Here is a 6,157-nt window from a genome sequence, read left to right as displayed (position 1 = left end):
CTGGAGCCCAGGGGCCGCGGGAAAGTCTGTGGAGAGCCGCTGTGTCCCTGGATGAAATGAGAAAAAGGGTGGAAAAATGGCAAAGTGTCAAGGGAGCTAGGCAGAAACCCATGCCGAGCTGCCTGGAGCCCAGGGGCGGCTGTAAAGTCTGTGGAGTGCCGCTGTGTCCCTGGATGAAATGAGAAAAAGGGTGAAAAAATGGCAAAGTGTCAAGGGAGAAATTCAGAAACCCAGGCCGAGCTGCCTGGAGCCCAGGGGCGGCTGCAAAGTCTGTGGAGAGCCGCTGTGTCCCTGGATGAAATGAGAAAAAAGGTGAAAAAATGGCAAAGTGTCAAGGGAGAAATTCAGAAACCCAGGCCGAGCTGCCTGGAGCCCAGGGGCGGCTGCAAAGTCTGTGGAGAGCCGCTGTGTCCCTGGATGAAATGAGAAAAAAGGTGAAAAAATGGCAAAGTGTCAAGGGAGCTAGGCAGAAACCCATGCCTAGGGTCCTGGAGCCCAGGGGCGGTTCTAAAGTCTGTGAGAGCCGCTGTGTCCCTGGATGAATTGAGAAAAAGGGTGAAAAAATGGCAAAGTGTCAAGGGAGCTAGGCAGAAACCCATGCCTAGGGTCCTGGAGCCCAGGGGCCGCGGGAAAGTCTGTGGAGTGCCGCTGTGTCCCTGGATGAAATGAGAAAAAAGGTGAAAAAATGGCAAAGTGTCAAGGGAGAAATTCAGAAACTCAGGCCGAGCTGCCTGGAGCCCAGGGGCGGCTGTAAAGTCTGTGGAGTGCCGCTGTGTCCCTGGATGAAATGAGAAAAAAGGTGAAAAAATGGCAAAGTGTCAAGGGAGAAATTCAGAAACTCAGGCCGAGCTGCCTGGAGCCCAGGGGCGGCTGTAAAGTCTGTGGAGTGCCGCTGTGTCCCTGGATGAAATGAGAAAAAAGGTGAAAAAATGGCAAAGTGTCAAGGGAGAAATTCAGAAACTCAGGCCGAGCTGCCTGGAGCCCAGGGGCCGCGGGAAAGTCTGTGGAGAGCCGCTGTGTCCCTGGATGAAATGAGAAAAAAGGTGAAAAAATGGCAAAGTGTCAAGGGAGCTAGGCAGAAACCCATGCCTAGGGTCCTGGAGCCCAGGGGCGGTTCTAAAGTCTGTGAGAGCCGCTGTGTCCCTGGATGAATTGAGAAAAAGGGTGAAAAAATGGCAAAGTGTCAAGGGAGCTAGGCAGAAACCCATGCCTAGGGTCCTGGAGCCCAGGGGCCGCGGGAAAGTCTGTGGAGTGCCGCTGTGTCCCTGGATGAAATGAGAAAAAAGGTGAAAAAATGGCAAAGTGTCAAGGGAGAAATTCAGAAACTCAGGCCGAGCTGCCTGGAGCCCAGGGGCGGCTGTAAAGTCTGTGGAGTGCCGCTGTGTCCCTGGATGAAATGAGAAAAAAGGTGGAAAAATGGCAAAGTGTCAAGGGAGAAATTCAGAAACTCAGGCCGAGCTGCCTGGAGCCCAGGGGCGGCTGCAAAGTCTGTGGAGTGCCGCTGTGTCCCTGGATGAAATGAGAAAAAGGGTGGAAAAATGGCAAAGTGTCAAGGGAGAAATTCAGAAACTCAGGCCGAGCTGCCTGGAGCCCAGGGGCGGCTGCAAAGTCTGTGGAGTGCCGCTGTGTCCCTGGATGAAATGAGAAAAAAGGTGAAAAAATGGCAAAGTGTCAAGGGAGAAATTCAGAAACCCATGCCTAGGGTCCTGGAGCCCAGGGGCGGCTGTAAAGTCTGTGGAGAGCCGCTGTGTCCCTGGATGAAATGAGAAAAAGGGTGGAAAAATGGCAAAGTGTCAAGGGAGAAATTCAGAAACCCAGGCCGAGCTGCCTGGAGCCCAGGGGCGGCTGCAAAGTCTGTGGAGAGCCGCTGTGTCCCTGGATGAAATGAGAAAAAAGGTGAAAAAATGGCAAAGTGTCAAGGGAGCTAGGCAGAAACCCATGCCTAGGGTCCTGGAGCCCAGGGGCGGTTCTAAAGTCTGTGAGAGCCGCTGTGTCCCTGGATGAATTGAGAAAAAGGGTGAAAAAATGGCAAAGTGTCAAGGGAGCTAGGCAGAAACCCATGCCTAGGGTCCTGGAGCCCAGGGGCCGCGGGAAAGTCTGTGGAGTGCCGCTGTGTCCCTGGATGAAATGAGAAAAAAGGTGAAAAAATGGCAAAGTGTCAAGGGAGAAATTCAGAAACTCAGGCCGAGCTGCCTGGAGCCCAGGGGCGGCTGTAAAGTCTGTGGAGTGCCGCTGTGTCCCTGGATGAAATGAGAAAAAAGGTGAAAAAATGGCAAAGTGTCAAGGGAGAAATTCAGAAACTCAGGCCGAGCTGCCTGGAGCCCAGGGGCGGCTGTAAAGTCTGTGGAGTGCCGCTGTGTCCCTGGATGAAATGAGAAAAAAGGTGGAAAAATGGCAAAGTGTCAAGGGAGAAATTCAGAAACTCAGGCCGAGCTGCCTGGAGCCCAGGGGCGGCTGCAAAGTCTGTGGAGTGCCGCTGTGTCCCTGGATGAAATGAGAAAAAGGGTGGAAAAATGGCAAAGTGTCAAGGGAGAAATTCAGAAACTCAGGCCGAGCTGCCTGGAGCCCAGGGGCGGCTGCAAAGTCTGTGGAGTGCCGCTGTGTCCCTGGATGAAATGAGAAAAAAGGTGAAAAAATGGCAAAGTGTCAAGGGAGAAATTCAGAAACCCATGCCTAGGGTCCTGGAGCCCAGGGGCGGCTGTAAAGTCTGTGGAGAGCCGCTGTGTCCCTGGATGAAATGAGAAAAAGGGTGGAAAAATGGCAAAGTGTCAAGGGAGAAATTCAGAAACTCAGGCCGAGCTGCCTGGAGCCCAGGGGCCGCGGGAAAGTCTGTGGAGAGCCGCTGTGTCCCTGGATGAAATGAGAAAAAAGGTGAAAAAATGGCAAAGTGTCAAGGGAGAAATTCAGAAACTCAGGCCGAGCTGCCTGGAGCCCAGGGGCGGATGCAAAGTCTGTGGAGAGCCGCTGTGTCCCTGGATGAAATGAGAAAAAGGGTGAAAAAGTAACAAAGTGTCAAGGGAGCTAGGCAGAAACCCATGCCTAGGGTCCTGGAGCCCAGGGGCCGCGGGAAAGTCTGTGGAGAGCCGCTGTGTCCCTGGATGAAATGAGAAAAAGGGTGGAAAAATGGCAAAGTGTCAAGGGAGAAATTCAGAAACTCAGGCCGAGCTGCCTGGAGCCCAGGGGCCGCGGGAAAGTCTGTGGAGAGCCGCTGTGTCCCTGGATGAAATGAGAAAAAAGGTGAAAAAATGGCAAAGTGTCAAGGGAGAAATTCAGAAACTCAGGCCGAGCTGCCTGGAGCCCAGGGGCGGATGCAAAGTCTGTGGAGAGCCGCTGTGTCCCTGGATGAAATGAGAAAAAGGGTGAAAAAGTAACAAAGTGTCAAGGGAGCTAGGCAGAAACCCATGCCTAGGGTCCTGGAGCCCAGGGGCCGCGGGAAAGTCTGTGGAGAGCCGCTGTGTCCCTGGATGAAATGAGAAAAAAGGTGAAAAAATGGCAAAGTGTCAAGGGAGCTAGGCAGAAACCCATGCCGAGCTGCCTGGAGCCCAGGGGCGGCTGTAAAGTCTGTGGAGTGCCGCTGTGTCCCTGGATGAAATGAGAAAAAAGGTGAAAAAATGGCAAAGTGTCAAGGGAGAAATTCAGAAACTCAGGCCGAGCTGCCTGGAGCCCAGGGGCCGCGGGAAAGTCTGTGGAGAGCCGCTGTGTCCCTGGATGAAATGAAGAAAAAGGTGAAAAAATGGCAAAGTGTCAAGGGAGAAATTCAGAAACCCATGCCTAGGGTCCTGGAGCCCAGGGGCCGCGGGAAAGTCTGTGGAGAGCCGCTGTGTCCCTGGATGAAATGAGAAAAAAGGTGAAAAAGTAACAAAGTGTCAAGGGAGAAATTCAGAAACCCAGGCCGAGCTGCCTGGAGCCTCAAAGCGGATAGAAATAGCGTGGAGAGCCGCTGTTAAGCCAGACGCCCTCTGGCGGACACAGGCAGGAGTTGCAGTAAATGCATTGAAGTCAATGGGCGAGAGTACCCAATGCGCCAAAAAAGTGCTGAAAATATGACAAAGTGTCAAATGAATGGGAGTCAATGGGCGAGAGTACCCAATGCACAAAAAAAGTGCTGAAAATATGACAAAGTGTCAAATGAATGGGAGTCAATGGGCGAGAGTACCCAATGCACAAAAAAAGTGCTGAAAAAGTCCACACGAGCCTAGTCAGAAATGCAGGCCGAGGCGGCTGGAGCCCCAAAGCGGCTATAAAAAGCGTGGAGAGCCGCTGTCGCCCCGGAGAAACGGAGAAAAAGTGCTGAAAAAAGGCCCACGTCCTAACGGACCTAGGCGGAAGTGCAGGCGAGGCGGCAGGAGTCTGAAAACCGCTATAAAAAGCGTGGAGAGCCGCTGTCGCCCCGGAGAAACGGAGAAAAAGTGCTGAAAAAAGGCCTAAATCCTAACGGACCTAGGCGGAAGTGCAGGCGAGGCGGCAGGAGTCTGAAAACCGCTATAAAAAGCGTGGAGAGCCGCTGTCGCCCCGGAGAAACGGAGAAAAAGTGCTGAAAAAAGGCCTAAATCCTAACGGACCTAGGCGGAAGTGCAGGCGAGGCGGCAGGAGTCTGAAAACCGCTATAAAAAGCGTGGAGAGCCGCTGTCGCCCCGGAGGAACGGAGAAAAAGTGCTGAAAAAAGGCCTAAATCCTAACGGACCGAGGCGGAAGTGCAGGCGAGGCGGCAGGAGTCTGAAAACGGCTATAAAATGCGTGGAGAGCCGCTGTCGCCCCGGAGAAACGGAGAAAAAGTGCTGAAAAAAGGCCTAAATCCTAACGGACCGAGGCGGAAGTGCAGGCGAGGCGGCAGGAGTCTGAAAGCGGCTATAAAACGCGTGGAGAGCCGCTCGGATGATTTTTCAAAGTGTCAAATGAATGGGAGTGAATGGGGCAGAGTACCCAATGTGTAAAAAAAGTGCTGAAAAAACGACAAAGTCCACACGAGCCTAGTCAGAAATGCAGTCCGAGGCGGCTGGAGCCCCAAAGCGGCTATAAAACGCGTGGAGAGCCGCTCGGATGATTTTTCAAAGTGTCAAATGAATGGGAGTGAATGGGGCAGAGTACCCAATGTGTAAAAAAAGTGCTGAAAAAACGACAAAGTCCACACGAGCCTAGTCAGAAATGCAGTCCGAGGCGGCTGGAGCCCCAAAGCGGCTATAAAACGCGTGGAGAGCCGCTCGGATGATTTTTCAAAGTGTCAAATGAATGGGAGTGAATGGGGCGGAGTACCCAATGCGCCAAAAAAGTGCTGAAAAAACGACAAAGTGTCAAATGAATGGGAGTGAATGGGGCAGAGTACCCAATGTGTAAAAAAAGTGCTGAAAAAACGACAAAGTGTCAAATGAATGGGAGTGAATGGGGCGGAGTACCCAATGCGCAAAAAAAGTGCTGAAAAAACGACAAAGTCCACACGAGCCTAGTCAGAAATGAAGGCCGAGGCGGCTGGAGCCCCAAAGCGGCTATAAAATGCGTGGAGAGCCGCTCGGATGATTTTTCTAAGTGTGAAATGAATGGGAGTGAATGGGGCGGAGTACCCAATGCGCGAAAAAAGTGCTGAAAAAACGACAAAGTGTCAAATGAATGGGAGTGAATGGGCGGAGTACCCAATGCGTGAAAAAAGGTCTGGAAAAACGACAAAGTGTCAAATGAATGGGAGTCAATGGGCGGAGTACCCAATGCGCGAAAAAAGTGCTGAAAAAATGACAAAGTGTCAAATGAATGGGAGTCAATGAGTGTTTTGGTCGACCAGGAAAAAACGCGTTTACGGGAGAGGGTAAATCAGCCGAGAGGGGGGGGGGGGGTATACTTTACCCTCTCCCGTAAATGCCATTTTTCCTGGTTGACCAAAACACCTCCAGCACGATTTCGGAAACCCAGTTTTTAGAAACACTGACCTCCAGGGGAAGTACCGAGAAAAGCACACTTTTGAATCCGCTTTTGACGCACTGAAACACGGACGTGAGCTGGGGCCGTGCCGCTCTTGGAAAACCCCTGGAGGTTATTTTCTAAAACGGGTTTCCGCGTCCCCCCGGGCGCCCGTGTTGGGCCGCGCAAGGCGGTCCGGGCTGCCCGCCCCATCTGAGTGCCCCGTTGGGCCGCGTGCATGGCAGGCATCCAAGGAAGGCTGATGAGC

This window comes from Dunckerocampus dactyliophorus, unplaced genomic scaffold (assembly GCF_027744805.1).
Source record: "Dunckerocampus dactyliophorus isolate RoL2022-P2 unplaced genomic scaffold, RoL_Ddac_1.1 HiC_scaffold_37, whole genome shotgun sequence".
NCBI lineage: Eukaryota > Metazoa > Chordata > Actinopteri > Syngnathiformes > Syngnathidae > Dunckerocampus > Dunckerocampus dactyliophorus.
Note: the sequence above shows the minus strand (reverse complement) of the source record.